This window comes from Oncorhynchus mykiss, chromosome 17 (assembly GCF_057628025.1).
Source record: "Oncorhynchus mykiss isolate SJ-2025 chromosome 17, ASM5762802v1, whole genome shotgun sequence".
Taxonomy (NCBI): Eukaryota; Metazoa; Chordata; class Actinopteri; order Salmoniformes; family Salmonidae; genus Oncorhynchus; species Oncorhynchus mykiss.
The window spans coordinates 2,155,001-2,178,745 of record NC_143038.1 but is presented as its reverse complement, the minus strand read 5'-3'; the positions used below and the strand labels follow the sequence as shown (position 1 = coordinate 2,178,745).

General features: G+C 44.0%; 1 protein-coding gene across 49 annotated transcripts in view; it reads left to right on the top strand.

The window, feature by feature from the left end:
* Positions 1-23,745, top strand: part of LOC110485646 (nuclear factor 1 X-type) — a 153,520-nt gene that overhangs the window by 29,626 nt on the left and 100,149 nt on the right. For 14 of the 49 annotated variants that reach the window (XM_090204462.1, XM_090204451.1, XM_090204438.1 and 11 more), the window contains exon 1: positions 23,043-23,745. This exon is cut by the window's right edge and continues 97 nt beyond it. The exons of 28 other annotated variants lie outside the window; for them this stretch is intronic. The gene's annotated coding sequence lies outside the window, so the exon portion shown is untranslated. Of the gene's footprint in view, positions 1-23,024 lie in introns of those variants that run through there. 7 more of the 49 variants (XM_090204447.1, XM_090204433.1, XM_090204426.1 and 4 more) reach the window with 5 other exon arrangements.

Here is a 23,745-nt window from a genome sequence, read left to right as displayed (position 1 = left end):
GAGATGCTCCATCCCATTAAAGGGCGTGACTAAATCCTCCGTCTCAGATGATTTTCTACTTACGTCTTCATCAGGTGCTTGATACAATGTTTGCGTCACGTGTTTCGATACAGTTGACATTTTTTGTCTTTTAGCAAACACTCTTAACCAGAGAGACTAACAGGAGAAATTAGGGTTAAGTGCCTTGCTCAAGGGTACCTGGCCAGATGTTTCACGTAGTCGGCTCGGGGATTCGAACCAGTGACCTTTCGTTTACTGGCCCAGCTCTCTAACCATTAGGCTCACTGCATCCTGTATTAGTAAACTGAAGAGAATTTGCAGACAGAAGCTTCACTGTCAGATAGGTTAGAAAAAATATATATCCAGTGTAGACAGTTGATCTGAAGATTTGCAGGAAAGACGTAGTGCCAGATAATAATCTGACTGGTTAGCTGCTAGGTTAAAGAAGTAATAACACAGCATATGAAGCAGGTAGAACAGCCTGATTGGTTAGCTGCTAGGTTAAAGAAGTAATAACACAGCATATGAAGCAGGTAGAACAGCCTGATTGGTTAGCTGCTAGGTTAAAGAAGTAATAACACAGCATATGAAGCAGGTAGAACAGCCTGATTGGTTAGCTGCTAGGTTAAAGAAGTAATAACACAGCATATGAAGCAGGTAGAACAGCCTGATTGGTTAGCTGCTAGGTTAAAGAAGTAATAACACAGCATATGAAGCAGGTAGAACAGCCTGATTGGTTAGCTGCTAGGTTAAAGAAGTAATAACACAGCATATGAAGCAGGTAGAACAGCCTGATTGGTTAGCTGCTAGGTTAAATAAGTAATAACACAGCATATGAAGCAGGTAGAACAGCCTGATTGGTTAGCTGCTAGGTTAAAGAAGTAACAACACAGCATATGAAGCAGGTAGAACAGCCTGATTGGTTAGCTGCTAGGTTAAATAAGTAATAACACAGCATATGAAGCAGGTAGAACAGCCTGATTGGTTAGCTGCTAGGTTAAAGAAGTAACAACACAGCATATGAAGCAGGTAGAACAGCCTGATTGGTTAGCTGCTAGGTTAAATAAGTAATAACACAGCATATGAAGCAGGTAGAACAGCCTGATTGGTTAGCTGCTAGGTAAAGAAGTAATAACACAGCATATGAAGCAGGTAGAACAGCCTGATTGGTTAGCTGCTAGGTTAAAGAAGTAATAACACAGCATATGAAGCAGGTAGAACAGCCTGATTGGTTAGCTGCTAGGTTAAAGAAGTAACAACACAGCATATGAAGCAGGTAGAACAGCCTGATTGGTTAGCTGCTAGGTTAAAGAAGTAATAACACAGCATATGAAGCAGGTAGAACAGCCTGATTGGTTAGCTGCTAGGTTAAAGAAGTAATAACACAGCATATGAAGCAGGTAGAACAGCCTGATTGGTTAGCTGCTAGGTAAAGAAGTAATAACACAGCATATGAAGCAGGTAGAACAGCCTGATTGGTTAGCTGCTAGGTTAAAGAAGTAATAACACAGCATATGAAGCAGGTAGAACAGCCTGATTGGTTAGCTGCTAGGTTAAAGAAGTAATAACACAGCATATGAAGCAGGTAGAACAGCCTGATTGGTTAGCTGCTAGGTTAAAGAAGTAATAACACAGCATATGAAGCAGGTAGAACAGCCTGATTGGTTAGCTGCTAGGTTAAAGAAGTAATAACACAGCATATGAAGCAGGTAGAACAGCCTGATTGGTTAGCTGCTAGGTTAAAGAAGTAATAACACAGCATATGAAGCAGGTAGAACAGCCTGATTGGTTAGCTGCTAGGTTAAAGAAGTAATAACACAGCATATGAAGCAGGTAGAACAGCCTGATTGGTTAGCTGCTAGGTTAAAGAAGTAATAACACAGCATATGAAGCAGGTAGAACAGCCTGATTGGTTAGCTGCTAGGTTAAAGAAGTAATAACACAGCATATGAAGCAGGTAGAACAGCCTGATTGGTTAGCTGCTAGGTTAAAGAAGTAATAACACAGCATATGAAGCAGGTAGAACAGCCTGATTGGTTAGCTGCTAGGTTAAAGAAGTAATAACACAGCATATGAAGCAGGTAGAACAGCCTGATTGGTTAGCTGCTAGGTAAAGAAGTAATAACACAGCATATGAAGCAGGTAGAACAGCCTGATTGGTTAGCTGCTAGGTTAAAGAAGTAATAACACAGCATATGAAGCAGGTAGAACAGCCTGATTGGTTAGCTGCTAGGTTAAAGAAGTAATAACACAGCATATGAAGCAGGTAGAACAGCCTGATTGGTTAGCTGCTAGGTAAAGAAGTAATAACACAGCATATGAAGCAGGTAGAACAGCCTGATTGGTTAGCTGCTAGGTTAAAGAAGTAATAACACAGCATATGACGCAGGTAGAACAGCCTGATTGGTTAGCTGCTAGGTTAAAGAAGTAACAACACAGCATATGAAGCAGGTAGAACAGCCTGATTGGTTAGCTGCTAGGTTAAAGAAGTAATAACACAGCAAATGAAGCAGGTAGAACAGCCTGATTGGTTAGCTGCTAGGTTAAAGAAGTAATAACACAGCATATGAAGCAGGTAGAACAGCCTGATTGGTTAGCTGCTAGGTTAAAGAAGTAATAACACAGCATATGACGCAGGTAGAACAGCCTGATTGGTTAGCTGCTAGGTTAAAGAAGTAATAACACAGCATATGAAGCAGGTAGAACAGCCTGATTGGTTAGCTGCTAGGTTAAAGAAGTAATAACACAGCATATGAAGCAGGTAGAACAGCCTGATTGGTTAGCTGCTAGGTTAAAGAAGTAATAACACAGCATATGAAGCAGGTAGAACAGCCTGATTGGTTAGCTGCTAGGTTAAAGAAGTAATAACACAGCATATGAAGCAGGTAGAACAGCCTGATTGGTTAGCTGCTAGGTAAAGAAGTAATAACGCAGCATATGAAGCAGGTAGAACAGCCTGATTGGTTAGCTGCTAGGTTAAAGAAGTAATAACACGGCATATGAAGCAGGTAGAACAGCCTGATTGGTTAGCTGCTAGGTAAAGAAGTAATAACACAGCATATGAAGCAGGTAGAACAGCCTGATTGGTTAGCTGCTAGGTTAAAGAAGTAATAACACAGCATATGACGCAGGTAGAACAGCCTGATTGGTTAGCTGCTAGGTTAAAGAAGTAACAACACAGCATATGAAGCAGGTAGAACAGCCTGATTGGTTAGCTGCTAGGTTAAAGAAGTAATAACACAGCAAATGAAGCAGGTAGAACAGCCTGATTGGTTAGCTGCTAGGTTAAAGAAGTAATAACACAGCATATGAAGCAGGTAGAACAGCCTGATTGGTTAGCTGCTAGGTTAAAGAAGTAATAACACAGCATATGACGCAGGTAGAACAGCCTGATTGGTTAGCTGCTAGGTTAAAGAAGTAATAACACAGCATATGAAGCAGGTAGAACAGCCTGATTGGTTAGCTGCTAGGTTAAAGAAGTAATAACACAGCATATGAAGCAGGTAGAACAGCCTGATTGGTTAGCTGCTAGGTTAAAGAAGTAATAACACAGCATATGAAGCAGGTAGAACAGCCTGATTGGTTAGCTGCTAGGTTAAAGAAGTAATAACACAGCATATGAAGCAGGTAGAACAGCCTGATTGGTTAGCTGCTAGGTAAAGAAGTAATAACGCAGCATATGAAGCAGGTAGAACAGCCTGATTGGTTAGATCCCCGTTAGATGGGACCATAGAGATACATGTGTATGATTAGTGTTCTATTTAGTCCTGTGGTTGGAACAAGCATTCGTCAACCATACAGCTAGATATAGGTTAGTGTATGTGTAATACAGTACCCTTTGCCAGTTGATCTGATCATAGGATACCATAGGTCTAGAGTACCAGTGCTTCACTGCATTGGCATGACACAACACACACTGAAGGTCATTTATTTTAGTGTGTTTGTACCACAGGGAGCGTTTGCATGGGGAGGTGTTGACAGGAGCTTCTAATGCTGTAGGCATGTTAGACTGTCACATCAATATAGAGCAGCTCTCTCACTCTTTTTCTCTCTCTCTGTCTCTGTCCCTCTCTCCCTTTGTCCCTCCCCTCTCTCTCACTCTCTGTCCCTCTCTCTCTCTGTCTCTGTCCCCTCTCTCCCTTTGTCCCTCCCCTCTCTCTCTCTGTCCCCTCTCTCTCTCACTCTCTGTCCCCCCCCCTCTCTCTCTCTCTCTCTCTCTCTCTCACTCACTCACTCTGTCTCTGTCCCCTCTCTCTCTGCCCCCCCTTTCTGTCCCTGTCCCCTCTCTTTTGCACTCTCTCTCTATCTCTTTCTCTCTCTCTCGGTTCCTCTCTCGCCCACTCTCTCTCTGATCCCTCTCTTTCTCTCTGACCCCTCTCTTTCTCTGTCTGTCCCCTCTCTTTCTCTTACTGTCCCATCTCTTTCTCTTACTGTCCCATCTCTTTCTCTTACTGTCCCCTCTCTTTCTCTTATTGTCCCCTCTCTTTCTCTTACTGTCCCATCTCTTTCTCTTACTGTCCCCTCTCTTTCTCTTACTGTCCCCTCTCTTTCTCTTACTGTCCCCTCTCTCTCTCTCTCTCTCTCTCTCTCTCTCTCTCTCTGTCCCTCCCCATTCTCTCTCTCTGTCCCCCCTCTCTCTCTTACCCTCTCTCTCTCTGTCCCTCCCCATTCTCTCTCTCTCTCTGCCCCCCTCTCTGTCCTTCTCTCTCTCTCTCTCTCTGTCAGTCAGTCCAGTACTTTTCGTACTGAAAAACGTCCTTTGATTCCGTACACCACTGTAGTAGAAGTGTGCTAGCTGGGCTAGGCCTGGACAGTACAGTCAGTCAGTCTCAGTAGAACAAAGTGTTCTCTAACTCTCTGCTCTCCTCTACTCTCAACTCACTGCTCTCACTCCTCTGGAGAGAGGAGGAGGGTTTTGGCTGCCCTCCAGGGGTGGAAAAATCTATAAGCCATTACGTAATATACCATATCTTTACCTTAGGTGAACCCAGTACAAGATCCACAGCTGTGAGCACACAGAGGGAGGCAGGGAGGCCTGTGTGGAAAAGAGATTGTGTGTGTAGGGAGAGAGAAAGAGTGTGTGTGTGTGTGTCTGTGTGTGTGTGTGTGTGTGTGTCTGTGTAGAAACAGAGAGAGGGAGAATGAGTGTGTGTGTGTGTGTGTGTGTGTGTGTGTGTGCCTGTGTAGAAACAGAGAGAGGGAGAATGAGTGTGTGTGTGTCTGTGTAGAAACAGAGAGAGGGAGAATGAGTGTGTGTGTGTGTGTGTGTGTGTGTGTGTGTGTGTGTGTGTGTGTGTGTGTGTGTGTGTGTGTGTGTGTGTGTGTGTGTGTGTGTGTGTGTGTGTGTCTGTGTAGAAACAGAGAGAGGGAGAATGTGTGTGTGTCTGCGTGTCTGTGTAGAAACAGAGAGAGGGAGAATGAGTGTGTGTGTGTGTGTGTCTGTGTAGAAACAGAGAGAGGGAGAATGAGTGTGTGTGTGTGTGTCTGTGTAGAAACAGAGAGAGGGAGAATGAGTGTGTGTGTGTGTGTGTGTCTGTGTAGAAACAGAGAGAGGGAGAATGTGTGTGTGTCTGTGTAGAAACAGAGAGAGGGAGAATGAGTGTGTGTGTGTCTGTGTAGAAACAGAGAGAGGGAGAATGAGTGTGTGTGTGTGTGTCTGTGTAGAAACAGAGAGAGGGAGAATGAGTGTGTGTGTGTGTGTGTGTGTGTCTGTGTAGAAACAGAGAGAGGGAGAATGAGTGTGTGTGTGTGTGTCTGTGTAGAAACAGAGAGAGGGAGAATGAGTGTGTGTGTGTGTGTGTGTGTCTGTGTAGAAACAGAGAGAGGGAGAATGAGTGTGTGTGCTGTATTAGAGAGAGATTTCTCTGTGGCCAGTCTGCAGCACTTACAGACCCTCACATCAACAGGTCACATCACAACTCTATTGTAACATTCCTTCCTTTCTGTTTTTCATCTATGTATTTGTTCATTTTCAAGCATACTTTTTTTTAAAGCAGCATTTGCATAGATCGACTAAAGAGGAGACTTCTTCAGGATTCTTCACAGTGACTTGGCCAAGTGATCCTGATGCTCGTAGAGTAAGTCAGATCGTCTGTGATTCATTTATTTTGATTATATATACATTTAAATCAGAGTACTGTTGTGTGATGCGAAACGCCATGGCAACGTACTGCACTGTACTTCTAAAGCTGCTTCTTCCCGCATACAGATTAGTGTGTGTGTATGTGTGCATACAGATGAGTGTGTATGTATGTGTGCATACAGATGAGTGTGTGTGTATGTGTGCATACAGATGAGTGTGTGTGTGTGTGTGTATGCGTGCATACAGATGAGTGTGTGTGAATGCGTACATACAGATGAGTGTGTGTGTATGCGTGCATACAGATGAGTGTGTGTGTATGCGTGCATACAGATGAGTGTGTGTGAATACGTGCATACAGGTGAGTGTGTGTGAATACGTGCATACAGATGAGTGTGTGTGAATACGTGCATACAGATGAGTGTGTGTGAATACGTGCATACAGATGAGTGTGTGTGAATGCGTGCATACAGATGAGTGTGTGTGAATGCGTGCATACAGATAAGTGTGTGTGAATACGTGCATACAGGTGAGTGTGTGTGAATACGTGCATACAGATGAGTGTGTGTGAATGCGTGCATACAGATGAGTGTGTGTGTATGCGTGCATACAGATGAGTGTGTGTGAATACGTGCATACAGGTGAGTGTGTGTGAATACGTGCATACAGATGAGTGTGTGTGAATGCGTGCATACAGATGAGTGTGTGTGAATACGTGCATACAGATGAGTGTGTGTGAATGCGTGCATACAGATGAGTGTGTGTGAATGCATACATACAGGTGTGTTTGAAAACGGGAGTATGAGGCCGCAGGCCGTGCAGCGCTGAACAGACCTGCTTTTCACTTCATACATTGACAGTGTTGACACGTCAACGCTTTCATCCCATAATATGCACTAATCATGGCTTGACAAGATGGGCCAGGCCTGCATCCCAAATGGCACCCTATGGGCCCTGGTCAAAAGTAGTGAACCCTATGGGCCCTGGTCAAAAGTAGTGAACCCTATGGGCCCTGGTCAAAAGTAGTGAACCCTATGGGCCCTGGTCAAAAGTAGTGAACCCTATGGGCCCTGGTCAAAAGTAGTGAACCCTATGGGCCCTGGTCAAAAGTAGTGCACTATAGAGGCCCTGGTCAAAAGTAGTGCACCCTATGGGCCCTGGTCAAAAGTAGTGCACCCTATGGGCCCTGGTCAAAAGTAGTGCACTATAGAGGCCCTGGTCAAAAGTAGTGCACTATAGAGGCCCTGGTCAAAAGTAGTGCACTATAGAGGCCCTGGTCAAAAGTAGTGCACTATAGTAGTGCAGACTTTTTGGTTTGGATGTGACTGACACCATCTTGAGTTTGTGCGAGTACCGGCCTCACGATACATACATTCCTCCTTAATGGCTGTTGTCGTGATTCTCTGTCCGTGTGAATATATTCCATTGGCCCAAACGTGTTCCTCTACACATCGATGCTTGGTGAGGGTCTAGTGTTGTTCAGGAAGGGTCACGTTCAATTAATTGGATTCAGGTGCCTGCTGCTTCTGTTTTCAATCTGATTGCAGACTACTTCCTATAATACAGGGGTCGGCAACAGGCGTCCCGCGGGTCAAAACCGGCCCGGGAAGGATTCTTTTTGGCCTGCCAAAGTTTAGTAAAAAAAAACACACAAAAAAACATATATTTGTTTGAAATTCAGCAAAAAAATATATAAAAAGCACATATTTTCCCAGGAATAAAAAGAAACGTGATCTTGTCTCAACATAATCAAAGTATGAAATGAGTGAAATGTCCAAATACAATCTCTTTTTGGGCTTACGTGTAGTTGTGGTCAATTTGCAGTGTACAGATTAATATAATTATCTTCGCGACCCCCGACCCTCCAAGGCTGAATGGAGTTACCTACCCCTGCTCTAAGAGGATCCACCTGACAGAAATATTGACAATTAAATAACATGGTAAGAATCAGTCAACTCTGATGATGATCGTTGTTAAACTGTCCGTAATGACGGCTGATAATAACATGGTAAGAATCAGTCAACTCTGATGATGATCGTTATTAAACTGTCCGTAATGACGGCTGATAATAACATGGTAAGAATCAGTCAACTCTGATGATGATCGTTGTTAAACTGTCCGTAATGACGGCTGATAATAACATGGTAAGAATCAGTCAACTCTGATGATGATCGTTATTAAACTGTCCGTAATGACGGCTGATAATAACATGGTAAGAATCAGTCAACTCTGATGATGATCGTTGTTAAACTGTCCGTAATGACGGCTGATAATAACATGGTAAGAATCAGTCAACTCTGATGATGATCGTTATTAAACTGTCCGTAATGACGGCTGATAATAACATGGTAAGAATCAGTCAACTCTGATGATGATCGTTGTTAAACTGTCCGTAATGACGGCTGATAATACCATATGGATTGGGGAAGAGACACACACACACACACACACACACACACACACACAAACATGTGCTGAGAGGTAATTGTAAGTTAATGTGAAACCATAGTAAAACACATGCAGATGTGGATTGGAAGGTTTTACCCCAAACTCAGTTCTAACCCTTTCCATTGTTACACTCCTTACGTTATTCCTAGTTTCATTTGACCAATCTCACCTGTGGAGTTTCAACACACAGTCACGCACATGCAACTCTTCAACTGGGAGTCGGACCCGCAAATGAAAGACATTTGGGGCCCCCTCTCTCACCACACACACGTGGTGCGGTGGTGAGGGCGGTTGGCGGTATTGGGTGCGGTGGTGAGGGCGGTTGGCGGTATTGGGTGCGGTGGTGAGGGCGGTTGGTGGTATTGGGTGCGGTGGTGAGGGTGGTTGGTGGTATTGGGTGCGGTGGTGAGGGCGGTTGGTGGTATTGGGTGCGGTGGTGAGGGCGGTTGGTGGTATTGGGTGCGGTGGTGAGGGTGGTTGGTGGTATTGGGTGCGGTGGTGAGGGCGGTTGGTGGTATTGGGTGCGGTGGTGAGGGCGATTGATGGTATTGGGTGCGGTGGTGAGGGCGGTTGGTGGTATTGGGTGCGGTGGTGAGGGCGGTTGGCGGTATTGGGTGCGGTGGTGAGGGCGGTTGACAGTATTGGGTGCGGTGGTGAGGGCGGTTGGCGGTATTGGGTGCGGTGGTGAGGGCGGTTGATGGTATTGGGTGCGGTGGTGAGGGCGGTTGATGGTATTGGGTGCGGTGGTGAGGGCGGTTGACAGTATTGGGTGCGGTGGTGAGGGCGGTTGGCGGTATTGGGGGGCTGGTGGCTACAACTAGGGAGGCACGATAGCTAGAAGGGGTTGTGGCTGGGTGGGAGATGGTGATATGTTTGTGTTTATTGACTTAAAGACACACACACACACACACACACACCAGGGCTCCAGACTCAGGGGAAACGCGTGTGTTTAGAACACACAGGTCTAATGATGCTGATTTAGACATTCTTGCGGTACTCTCTCTGGCTTGTGGTGTGTTAACTGGAACAGGAGCGACAACAAGCCAGCTCAGTGAGAGTAGTGGGTGTTTGTGAGCCCTATGGGCCCTGGTCAAAAGTAGTGCACTATATAGGGAATAGGGTGCTATTTGGGGGGCAACCATGTAGGAGGAAAAACATACATCTCCAATGAGCATTGAACTCGTTCCCGGCAGTTTGTGTTTTCCCGGTTGCGCTCAATGTATTTATTTTCATATTCAGATGTTATGGATTGGTCCTGGAATAGAGCCGATCCTTTTCCCAGCAATGGGAATTTACACTGTTTGAATGTTCTCTCTCGTGTTCCAAACAGAGGAATTTTGAGTTGGAGGCTTTATGGGAGGTTTATAAGTGAATACTCAACCGCTTTTAAACAAATATCGGAATGATGAAAAACTTCCCATTTAATTTATTACGTCAAGATTTTCCTTTTGTGTGTGTGTGTGTGTGTGTGATTCATAGCATGGCAGTGTGTAGTCAGGTTTTTTACACACACACACACACACACACACACACACACACACACACACACACACACACACACACACACACACACACACACACACACATACAATATCACACAAACCCCCTATCTCTCTCTCTCTCTCTCTCTCAGTAAGAGCAAGCCATTGGTCTTATCTCAGATTTTGTCAAACTAAAAAGCTACTTTGCTAGCTTTCCTTGGAAATCAGCCCGTCTAGCCGATCTAACAACTATTTCTCCATTTGCCAGTCTATTGTCTAAGAACGGAATGTCATTCATTCCCAAAGACAGTTACCCAACTTCCCTCCCCAGTCAGCCTCTCTGTTAAACCCGACCTGGTTCTCCACCTTGTCTGACTCCTGTCTACTCCTCCAGATTAAAATGGTTGATAATAAACATATTGAGTTTCTTTACGGGATGTGATGGAATGCTGATACTAATGCATCAAAACCCCGTCTGTGTCCCAAAGGGCACCCTATTCCCTATATAGTGTACGACTTTAGACCACCCCATATGGCTCTGGTCAAAAGTAGCTCACTATACAGGGAATAGGGTACCCTTTGGGACACAGACCATATTATACTACTTAGAGGGAGCTAGTGCTACGAGCCAAGTACCTATCTGAGGAATCAGATATTATGGAAATGTGCCTCCTCTTAATCCTCCTCTATCCCCCTTTATGGTCTGCGTGTCAACTCGCACCCTATTCCCTACATAGTGCACTACTTTTGACTAGCACCTTATGATAATGAGGTGTCATTTGGGACACAGACTTAAACAGAGTTCCCTTTCCTTTCCCCCTGAAGAATCACATATTTGAAAAGGCAGAAACTGTAATGTTGACTCACACAATACAGCATCTCTCCATTTGGAGAACGATGTAAACCCTGAATCCTATTGTACATCTGATTCTTATATACCCTGTGTGTTCGCTTTTCGGCCCTAAAGCGTGTGTGTGTGTGTGTGTGTGTGTGTGTGTGTGTACGTGCACACTGTAACGGGACTATTGATAACAGTAAACATTCTGGAATTCTCTCTTCTCCATCCTGAAACCATCTTCTCTTGCAGTCTGAAGCATGATTGAACAGTGCAGCAGAGGTCAAACCCACACGGCTGTTTTTGTTGGTGATGAAGTAGCAGCTATAACTCTGGCTTGACTCATTTGGCCACAGTGGTGGTGTGAGGCTTGGCTCGGCTGCGGCTGCTGCACTGCACATTTGAAAGCTACAGTCCGGGTTTCGTTCTCAGCAATACGGCAGTTTGTAAACGAGGGAGTAATAAAAAAAATATATTTTGGGTTTACGATAGGATAGGGTAGGGTAGGATAGGATAGGGTAGGGTAGGGTAGATAGGATAGGGTAGGGTAGGATATGGTAGGGTAGGGTAGGGTAGATAGGATAGGGTAGGATAGGATAGGGTAGGATTCGATAGGGTAGGATAGGGTAGGATAGGATAGGGTAGGATAGGGTAGGGTAGGATAGGATAGGGTAGGGTAGGGTAGATAGGATAGGGTAGGGTAGGATAGGATAGGGTAGGGTAGGATATGGTAGGGTAGGGTAGGGTAGATAGGATAGGGTAGGGTAGGATAGGATAGGGTAGGGTAGGATATGGTAGGGTAGGGTAGGGTAGATAGGATAGGGTAGGGTAGGATATGGTAGGGTAGGGTAGGGTAGATAGGATAGGGTAGGATAGGATAGGGTAGGATTCGATAGGGTAGGATAGGGTAGGATAGGATAGGGTAGGATAGGGTAGGGTAGGATGGGATAGGATAGGATGGGGTAGGATAGGATAAGGTAGGATAGGGTAGGGTAGTGTAGGTTAGGATAGGGTATGTTAGGGTAGGATAGGGTAGGATACGATAGGATAGGGTAGGATACGATAGGATAGGATAGGGTAGGATGGGATAGGGTAGGATACGATAGGATAGGGTAGGATGGGATAGGATAGGGTAGGATACGATAGGATAGGGTAGGATGGGATAGGATAGGGTAGTATAGGGTAGCATGGGATAGGATAGGGTAGGATAAGAAAGGATAGGACAGGATAAGGACAGTTGTGCTATAGGCTCACGACGCAAGTTATATTCTTCAAGAATCAATCTAGAATTGAAAGTGAACTCTAGAACATATTCCTAGATCACAGATTGTAGCTTTAAAGCCAAGCTCATTTTTTTTTCACCCTGAATCAGCTCTGCGTCTCCTGACTGACAGCCAAGAAGTTGAGAAGCATCTGACGTGGCAGCTACAGCTTGTGGTATGTGTGTCTATGTGTGTGCGCGTGTACGTGCAACAGCTACTCTCAGAATAGGAGAACAGTCCAGCTCTCTCTCTTCTGTTCTGACTCACAGTGTAACCAGCGGTACCACCACCACATCTGTAGCTGTGTTACTACGGTTTGGAAGGGAAAGTGTTTGGAATAAGTGCCCATTTTAGGTGTTTTCTGCCATGAATTTAGCTATTGAATGGGCTGGGCCCGCGGGCCGTAGATGCCCACCCCTGACGTAGGAAGTAGAAAAAAGTGTTTGGAATAAGTACTGTTTTGATCTACTAGTACTGAATTAAATTGAACAGGTTCTAAATCGTCCGTCAGGCTCGGGCACTGTTGGAGAGATGTGATTCCCTCCCCGGAGTCTCCTCTCAGACCCTGGCTGAATCCCAAATGTTAGCCTATTCCCTATATAGTGCGCTACTTTTGATGAGAGACCTATAGACCCTGGTCAAAACTGTGTTTGCATTTATCTGTCTGTCAGCTGTGGTTGTAACAGAGGATGTTATAACAGAAGATGTTGTAACAGAGGATATATTGTTTTTTATTTTACCTTTATTTAACTAGGCAAGTCAGTTAAGAACAAATTCTTATTTTCAATGACGGCTTAGGAACAGTGGGTTAACTGCCTGTTCAGGGGCAGAATGACAGATTTGAACTTGCAATCTTGCGGTTACTAGCCCAACGCTCTAACCACTAGGCTACCCTGCCGCCCCAGAGGATGTTGTAACAGAGGATGCTGTAACCGAGGATGCTGTAACAGAGGATGCTGTAACAGAGGATGCTGTAACCGAGCCACAGAACTTTAGTGGAGTTCTATTTACCATGATTAGGGCCAGTTTTCCTTCAAAACAAACATGACCTTACTAGGAACATCTCTGGTCCCTAACTAAGATTTGTTTGAGTTCAATTTAATTAATCAAGATTGACAAGTGTAACAGTTGGTGGAGGACTAGGGTTTCGATAGGAGGAGAACAGGACAGTTAATCCTAGAGTAGGTGGTGGAGGACAATGCGGCCATCCCTCACAATGAAAAGGGTAATTAAATGTATTCTACGGTGATGACAGACCCATAGCATTACTATCCTATTACATCAACTGACACACTACATCTCAATGGGAGTTATTTACAAAAACAGTTTGTCGTGGCTGGTGATGACCGACTGGTGAAGACAGACTGGTAAAGTAGTATCCTCTTATGAACAGTACAATGCATCATCAACGTGTGTGCGTGTGTGTACGCGCGTGGTGAACTAGGGAGGCTAAAAGGTAGTCTCGCAGCACTTGTCTGTTTGGCACTAGTGTAATAAATGACTGTACTAGTTTGGAGTCTGGTTGAGTCAAGCTGTGTGGGGTGGTCCATGTGAGAGAGAAAAGAGGGAAAGAGAGAGAAGGGGAACAGAGGGGAGAAAGAGAGACCGAGATGACAAGAGAGTGTAAGGGTTACAGAGAGAGAAATAAAGATAGCTGTCGAGAGAGAGAGAGAGAGAGAGAGAGAGAGAGAGAGAGAGAGAGAGAGAGAGAGAGACTGCAGACCAGAGTGACAGAGCGAGGAAAGGGTGGTGGAATTAGGGAAGAGTGCTGGTGTTGGGGTTGGTGGGGTACAGAATGAATGTGTGAGTTGGGCTGGTGGGATGGTTGTGAGACATTTGCATAAAGGGTGAGGGCATCGTGCCCGGCGGTGGGGAAGGGTTGGCACCTCGCCTCACCAACTGGCAGAGGGAGGACTGAGGAGGAATAAAAGAGAGAGAATTACAGAAACCGAGAAAGGGAGAGGGAGTAAGAGAGAGTGAAGGGGAGAGAGAGTGATAGATAGGGAATGATAGATATGGAGAGGGAGTGATAGAGAGGGTGATAGATAGATAGGGAGAGAGTGATAGATAGATAGATAGATAGATAGATAGATAGATAGATAGATAGATAGATAGATAGATAGATAGATAGATAGATACAAATGAAGAGAGAGTGATAGATAGAAAGGAAGAGAGAGCGTGATGGAGAGAAAGGGAGAGAGAGAGTGATAGAGAGAAAGGGAGAGAGTGTGATTGATAGAGAGAGAGAGTGATAGAGAGAAAGGGAGAGAGTGATAGAGGGAAAGGGAGAGAGAGGAGGGAACTCACTCAATAGAGTGAGTTCCCACTCAATCTCTTGTTTCAGGGAGAGCTGTTGACAGAGCAGGAGAGGGGGGAGGAGGGGAGGCGAGAGGAGAGGAGGGGAGGAAAGGGGAGAGGGGAGGCGAGCAGAGAGGAGAGCAGGGGAGAGGAGAGGAGGGAAGGGGACGAGAGAGGAGGGAAGGGGATATATGGTTTGATTATCTGCTTCATTCCTGCTGTACTCCACCAACACTCATCCAAGGTTTATATTAAGTCCCTGCAGCTGTACTGTGGTCAAGCTGTTATTGGAATATGATATATACTGTATATGAACTTAAGTGTGTGTGTATGTGTGTGTCATGTGTGTCAGACAGTGTCCATGACACAAATACACACTCAGGTTCAGAGTGTGAGACAGTCCCCCCCTCTCGTTTAGCTGGAAAACAGTCTGTCTGTCCCCCCTACACACATGCACACACACACACACACACACACACACGCACACACACACCCTGCCCTCCCCTCTGAGTGTCAAGCACTGCCCACTTGACCTTTTCAGGAATGGCCGCCCTTGTGGACTGCTGGGGGGAATGCTGTGCATTCACTTTTAATGGAGCCGACCAGCTGGGGGGCAGACAGAGAATACCTAGTGCCGCCCCGGGGGCAAGTAGTACTATTATAATGGACAGGGGACTTAGTGACATATCTGATCCGCTTAGCTGCTTCTCCCTGCTCTGCACTGAAATATACACTCCTAATAATGTCATGTAGCACTGAATGCACAAATTAATAAAAAGTGAATGAATCAATGAATGGCTGAATCAATGGGTTATGAATTCGTTATTTCGCATTCCAATAGACACAATGAATCCTCTCAGTAATGTTAGGCTGCTGTATCAATTGTCAATATTGTGATATTGTAGTCCTCTTATTACCAGGCAGGAAATTGTTAGAATATGACTGGGCCATTGTCTGGACGAGGCCTCCTGCCATGTATTCTGGGATTTGCAGTTTATAACTGGAAGAGGCTCCGATCCGGGCAGGGCCCTGTGCGTCTGGATTCGTTTATAGCACAAATACACTCAGGGCCTCACACACACACACACACACACACACACACACACACACACACACACACATACACTCACTCCCTCGCCACGGAAATGGTTCCAGACTTTCACACATAGTAATGAGTCCGTGTGTAAACAGGGATAATTACAAACGATGCACAGACACACATTAATCATCATTCTAACTGCCTCACTAACGAGAAAAGAAAGAAATAAAGAAAAGGAAATGAAAGGAAGGAAGGAAGGAAGGAAGGAAGGAAGGAAGGAAGGAAGGAAGGAAGGAAGGAAGGAAGGAAGGAAGGAAGGAAGGAAGGAAGGAAGGACAGACAGAGAGTTTCTTCTCATTTTCTCAGGGAGTTATGTTAACTTCAGGCTGGGGCAGACTAGGCTGGGGCAGACTAAAAGTGGTTGCAGTTACACTGATTCAAGTGCATGGCACCAAATTGGTACTATACTGGATTTTGGCAGTGAATGCAGGTTGAGAGGATAAGGGGATGTATAGAGAGAGAGAGCGAGAGAGACCCTTGTGTTTTATTATGCAGTGGAGTGTGAGGAAGTGTGTGTTTGTGAGAGAGAGAGCGAGCGAGCGAGAGAGAACGTGTGTTTGTGAGGAAGAAGAGACACTATTGTAACCTGTATTTTTAAACCCTATGGTTTATACACAGTTGCAAACGCTAGTCTGCTGCAACTGCAGTGCGGCTCTGCTGTCCTGCGCACCTTGCTTTTCCTCCTTTCCCCGTGGGAAGAAAACATGGAAACTTGGCTGTAGCTATAAGAACACATTTTTCCCCTTTTTCTTTTAATACAGAGCAGCCTAAATGGCAGAATGCTCCATACTAATGCAGATATTCCTGCCCTGTACAAAGTTTAGGAGGGAAGTTAAGAAGTTTGCATTGGATCTTCTAGGCAAAGCACAGGCCCTTTTAACAACTTCATGACTCATAGTAATTCCGCAATCTATTCTAGAACACCGGAACTTGAATACAGAACACCCTAGAAAGTAAGCAGCAACACACACACACACACACACGCACACACACACACACACACACACACACACACACACACACACACACACACACACACACACACACACACACACACACGAGCATTTGACGTGGAAAATATCCCTCTGTGCCGTGGTCCAAATCCCTCGCACTCTTTCCCTTACATCATCGCAGTACCTGTCAATATGTGATTTTACTGAGCAGATGTCGAACGTTGTCCTCCCAATTTCAACTGTGACACGTCCGTCCTCGCGCTCTCCAGTGACTTTGTGTTTTATGGGAGAGCAAGAGAATACGTGCAGTTCTCCGGTATTCGGTGTCACTCACCAGTCATTGCTTCACCATCTTGAATGAACCTTATACTAAAATAGAATGAAGTAGTCATACGTTCCAATCGCATTTTTAACTAATTCGATTTCCTTCCACAACTTGACCTTAGCCATATTTTTTTTTATTTTTTACATCATATCCCTATTTATAAGTAGGCCTAATACGGAAATAATAATCTAGTCCATCGACACGATAGTTGTATTGTGTTATTTGTATTGCATCCCTAAAATGCATTTCTAGAACTTTTACTATGAAAAATAAGAAACATGACTATAGAAGCAGTGATATGTGAATAGCAATGGATTGATGTGTTTTTATACCTGATAATATGTTCTGCATGATATGACTATGTTTGAGCAAGGCATTTGAGTAAAGAAACATCATTTTATTATTCCCAAATATTATAATTAGCTTATACAAATATGCTGGTGGTTAATTCGTTTTTTCTACTGTACATTTTGTATTTTAGAAGAAAATATAATTTTTCCCTATACTCAACTGCTAAACCTAATAAAAGGCCTATGTTATTTACAGGAAAAAACGTTTAGGTTACCAAACTGTCTAAACAATACATTTAAATTAAACTTAATTGCTCTCTCTTTAAAAAAAAAAACTATTTTAGAAAATGAATGAATGAGCTTTTATATTGCATTTCATTGTTTATAACTGAATTTACCAAAATTGGCCAACAGTAGAAATAGAGGATTGCACTATTGTCCTGTAAATCAGAAGCATGTTTCTGAGTAAATGTACCTTCGTAGTGATTCAGGCTATAAGGTGAAGTGCACGAAAATGAAACATCATTTAATCAACTTGATCATTTGATTTCGGATCTACAAGTCTTTTTTAGCTGACGTTCCACTCATGTCTTTGGTAAATGACCAAGGAGTGGAATGGAATTGCTCAACAGAGATGGCAACCAGGTTCAAATGAAATGGCAAAGCATGCACAAGAAATGATGACGTTTGTTTATTAGTTGCACGTATCAGTTGTTAAATCTCAATATGTAGCAGAATTTGTCAAAATGTAATGTATTTATTTAGTCATTTCAAGCAGTAAAGAAACATTGAATATATATTTGGGGTGTATTCATGGTTCATTTATCTATGTAGGATTATTTTGATGTTATTACATGATGCGTCTCTACTCGTTTAAGGCCATACTAGAACAAAACAGAAGATTCTAGTAACTTACAAATAGGCTCCATCCGTAGGCCCACATAACCTACAGATAATGTATGAAAATAGACAATTTCTTTATTCATCTTATTCTGAAAAATTATTTGTAGTCAATCTTTATCATGTGGATTATTATATGGGGTTGATAGTTAAAATTGTTAGAAACCATTAGGTCCATGTAGGTCTGCAGATGGGCCTATTCAGAGTAAAAACCTGGAAGCAAAATGATATGTAGTGTAACATTGGCTCTATAGATAACACACACTGGGTATATTTGTGTTTATGAATAGTAAAATGTTCAATTTTCGTGTGAGAAAAAGCTGACCAATTTGGCTGCAAGTATTGCTGCTTTTGGTTGAGCCTCGCGCCTAACGCGGAGTTTCCCGCCACTTGGATCTGTTTTTACTGAGATGAAGTGCGAGGAGGTTTGTTCCTATTATAACAGTCTATATGATGTGAGTCAAATATAACAAGAGAGGAGGTTTGTTCCTATTATAACAGTCTATATGATGTGAGTCAAATATAACAAGAGAGGAGGTTTGTTCCTATTATAACAGTCTATATGATGTGAGTCAAATATAACAAGAGAGGAGGTTTGTTCCTATTATAACAGTCTATATGATGTGAGTCAAATATAACAAGAGAGGAGGTTTGTTCCTATTATAACAGTCTATATGATGTGAGTCAAATATAACAAGGGAGGAGGTTTGTTCCTATTTTAACAGTCTATATGATGTGAGTCAAATATAACAAGAGAGAAGAGAAGTTCAGAGATGCCGCGGTCGTCTAAAGTGGTTCTACAGAAACACAGAAAGCGGCTATAGCAGAACATGTTTTCTGGAAGAGATTACAATTTACTGGTCCCCACAGCAAGCAGTTATTTTCCCCCTCGGCAACGCTTTTATTTTTATTTTCTGCCGGTTGTAAATCTTGGCAATGCAAATATAGCCTACATTTGTGCTGAGTGCTGTTTTCATCCAACGTTAGGCTACCTGCTCAGTCCTTGGCTATTGAAAGAAAGAGACTCGTTTTGGCAGGCTTCGCCAGTAGGCTACGTGTTCCTTTCAAGATAAAGAGATAGGCTATTTGAATGTTTAGGTAGAATGTTTAGGCAGACTATCTACATTTAAAGGTTTATTTCTAGTACTTGCCTTTATAGCTTTAATTTAACGGGGACTTGTTTATGTTTTTTTCTGGACTGCTAGTGCTACCTTTCGGCTTAATTTAATGCCTAATTGGTTCAGGCCTACAAAGGAAAGCTTTCTATTCAATATCACTTCTATGTCACTTCTAAATTAGATATGAAGTAGAAAAACGTTTTGTAGACCTTAAATTAATTTATAATTCAATAGTATCACACGTAGAGAGAAGGCTTTTAATTCCCTCATATGGAATGTTAGGCCTTTCCTATTTCTCATGTGTGAGTGCCATCCACTCAGTTTGTTCAGAGGCCTTCTGATATCCTCAATAGGCCTACCGTCCTATAAAATGTTGGCCTATAGGCTATATAAACGTGTTTTGCTGGTAGGCCTATATGACAGGGTTGTTGCGGATTCTTTATAAGCAATTCGAAATAAAAATGCAACAATGGAACTGTGTGTGTTACACACCATAATGCCTCGGGTAACGTTCTCGTTCTTTTCCCTTTGTCTGCCTTTTTGGCAGTTGTTTCACTCTGTACACAACTCCAAGGATTTTCCCGCGGTTTGTGTGTAAACTCGATGGATTTGTCCATTCATATATATATATACACTCATTGGTAAAACTATAGGCAGCTTTCCCAGTTCCAAACACTCGTTTTTTCCCCATCTCTCCCTCTTCACTTGCTCTCTTTTTCGTTTGTGAGAAACGAAAGCGCAGGAGATCCTCTGTGCAGCCTCGCGAACAAAGGTCACCGTTTAGAGAGAGAGAGTGGAACGCGGAGATAAGATGAGCTCTCTCTCTCTCTCTCTCTCTCTCTCTCTCTCTCTCTCTCTCAAAACAACCCAAAACACGATTGCAGAACAGGAGATACCAGTAGATATACCGTTGGCCCGCGGCAAGAGGCCCATGGCAGGCGGCCGTTGGCGACAGACACACACTCACCGACCGCCTGCGGAGCGAGCGCATGTAATGGCCAAATGCATCCAACATATCCACTATAACTAGGCATGTCTCTCCTATTTAAAAGCAAGAAATACGTTTTGAAAAATGATATTAACTGCCACATAATAAATGGTAGGGTGCCACAGACTGGTGTCCTGGCCAAAATAATAAAAGTTCTGCATTTGGCTAATTATATTAAACACGTGTAGGTCATGTTTATTCGTATCTACAGTGGTCCGGCGCTATATAATAGGCATAATTTAAGATTAATCTGGGAACGAAAGCTTCAGCTGTTAAACGCGTGGCTTTATTGAGGTATTTTGGATTTTATCAAATAAATCTCAGACACAAAATAGTCCAATCAAATCAGTGTTGGCGTCATGTCGGTTGATTCACATAAATATATATATATGAAAAATGTGAGCTTGCTTGAACCCTCTTTACTTTGCCTCATCAGATTTATGGAAATGTTATTGCCAGTCTGTGATAGAATATTTTGCATGAATAGTGTAAAAATAGAATCTTGTGCTATCTTATATTATGCAGAACCATAGAGAGCTTTCCTTCATTTACTTGACGATATTTTCTGTTTGTTTTTGTTCCAGTCTGGTTGTGGTTGCAGCATCATTATATGACACTTGTGACAATATGGGTGATATTTATGACAATATCGATACTTGAGGCAATAGTAGCCTATGGGTTGTAAAGTAGCCATCTCTCCCCATCACTTTGTATTATACAATATGCTTAACGCTCACTTAAGAGATGGTATGGATCCCCTCTCTCGTTCCTTATTCTCTCTCTCCAACTCTCTCTCTCTCTCTCTCTCCTCTCATCTTGTTATTTCTCCCAAATTCCCCTCTCTGTAACTTCTCTTCCCCACATTTGGTGCTCTGCCCCACATTTTGTGCCCACAGAGTTACTGTGTTGTCTCTCCTTCCCACATTCGGTGCCCGCCTATGTATTAGCATGTTCGTCAACCAGTGCCCGTCCAGCCCAGCCTGTCCAGATTGGGTCTTTGCTCAGTACCACCATCCAGCACAATGCAGCCAGACACCCGGCTAGCCAGGCCGTGGCTTCGCTGTCAGGCAGAGGCAGAGAGAGCAAGCTGGGCTAGATGGCCGTGTAGATCTGATGGCCCTGGGCTGGAACCAGAGGATTCTTGGTCTTTGTAGGGATGTTCAGAGAGTGGCCATCGGGCCAGAATCAAATAGTTCTACTTCCATGCCAGAGGACCTACATGATGCTCCCATTTTGCCCATTTTTGACACAATCTCTGTCATTTCCTCCTGGCCCGAATTTACTTATTTTTTTTCACATCACTTAGATTTGTGATTTTGTGTGTGTGTGTGAGCAATTATACCATCATGGGATGGCTGTGAGAATGTTATATTTAGCATAATTATCCTCTTTGTTTTCCCCTCAGAAATGCTGTATATACAATATATATATATATATGAATTATATCCCCTGTGGAACCCAAATGTCCTATTTCCTGAACACTTGTCCCATAGTGGGTACACTCCTTCCTTCCTCACTAGGGTCAGACAGCCAATGAGAGCAAGTAAAGTGGTAGCCAGGGTGATGCAGTCAGTCGCCAACTCCCTGCTGTTCAACCTGCCTGATGTTTCATATGTCCTGTACGTCACTGGAGGGAAATGCATTACGTCCAACGTTACATGTTGGAGTATGAAAATAAAGCAATAGAAATGTCATGTTTTTATATATTACAAAGAAAGGGGCGATGTGTATTTTCGGAGGCACAGACAGCCGATACACCTTTGTGACTTGCAGTGAACAGATCCTTTGTAAGGTCTCCCATATCTGCATGCCCTGCATTCGTAAACAGCGTATAGGCTGCATTTACATTTACAGAGACACGGTCCAGTCCGTAGCGGACCGGTTCGGTTCCCAAGTTTCCATTGTCCACTGACTGAACCCCTCTCATTGGAATGCTCTCTACATTTGTAACAGAAACCTTTAATGTGTGTTGAACACACTGTTGTCAAGCACACGACTGCTAAAAAGGGCCATTTTGGAATTGGAATGAATGTGAGCGAACGAATAGAAAAAGGTCCAGTTTGGAACAAATGCGAGAGAGTGATTTAAAACAGAGTGAGTGTTTTTGGATAGAAGATGGATGGATGGATTTTTTTGGGGGGGGAAGGGGGGAACGGAATGGTTGTTCTTCTCCTCTTTTCCCCCTCTCGCTCTCTTTGTTTGTGTGGTAAATCCAGGAGCAGCTGCTTGGTTTGAGGGTCTAGTGGGATTTTGGGGCTGCTCTTTCTCATGGCATCCTGTGCCAAGGTGGTGAAACACGAGCAGAGAGCGGAGGAGAGAGAGAAAGAGGGGGAGAGAGGGGAGGGAAGGATTGGCTCTGGGCGGGTGCACTGGGAGAGGGTGTCTGCGTCCCAAATGGCACCCTATTCCCTGTTTACTGCACTACTTTTGCTCGGGGACCATAGGGCTCTGGTCAAAAGTAGTGCACTATATAGGGAATAGAGGGTGCCATTTGGGAGACAACCAGAGAGATCGTGCTGGTTTGATGAGATGGTGGTGACCATGCTGGTGATGGAAGACAAGGATGGGTGAGGAAGGGGGGCGGGTAGGTGGAGTAGAGGCGGCCAGTGCTGTCTGGATTGGTGCATGTAAAATGAATATCCACTGGACTTTGCCTTTCCACTAGATTGGACTTGTCTATTTGGCTAATGACATGCCTTCTGTCTGCTCCACACACAATCCCCCTCTCCCTCCCTTCCTCCCTCCTGCTCGCTCCCTCTCTCTCTCTCTTGCGCGCTCCCTTGCTCTTTATCTCTCTCCACTCTCTCCACTACCAGCCACCAACCCTACCTCCCCCTCCTCCCTCCCTCCTCTTTGCCATATCTCTGTCTCCCCTCCCTTTCAGTCGCTCGGAGCGTGCGTATTGGCTGAGGCTGAGCAGCTCTCTGTGCCAAGTAGGTGGGCCTTGTGCGCGTTGGCACAGACTCAGTCAATGGTTAGAGAAGCAAAGTGGAGAGGAACAGAGAGAAAGAGAGAGACAGTTGGAGAGAAAGAGGGGGGAAAAGACAGAAGACTGCAGCCCGGGTTTGCCAGCGGTCGTACACTCTTCCAACATTGATTCGAGTCCTCTTGTTTTTTTTATCTTCTTCTCCTCCGTCCTGCTCCCCCCCCCCCTTCTTCCGACTCTCAGTGTCTCTCTCTATCCGTGAGTCGTAGTTAGCCTACAGATCTGACCCAGTACCACCATACTGCTGCTTTGCCAAAGCATTTTTGTTTTGTTTTTGGCCCCCAAAATGTTTTTCCATTTTTGAAAGCGAACAAAGAAGCGGTTTCATTTAACATTTTTAAACTCATCTCATCGCTTTATTTAAATTGTATTAAGTTTTATTACACGCATACAACCGTTGTTGTTGTTCTGTAATTCACTTTTTAACTTTCCCTCCACTCTCTCTCTCTCTCTCTCTCCGGTGTTGTTGAACACCACCTGGTTTAGCAGCTCTTCTGCCACAGTACCTCCTGTGTTTCTGTGCTGGTACTACACCATCCTCACCCCCTCCTTCGCCTCTCCTTCATTCTTGACTTTGTTTTTCTTCTTCTTGCATTTATTGGACAATTTCTGCAGCTTTCCTCCGTTTTTTTCCTCCCTCCCGCCTTTCTTCTTCATTTGTCTTGTAATTTGTAACATACTGT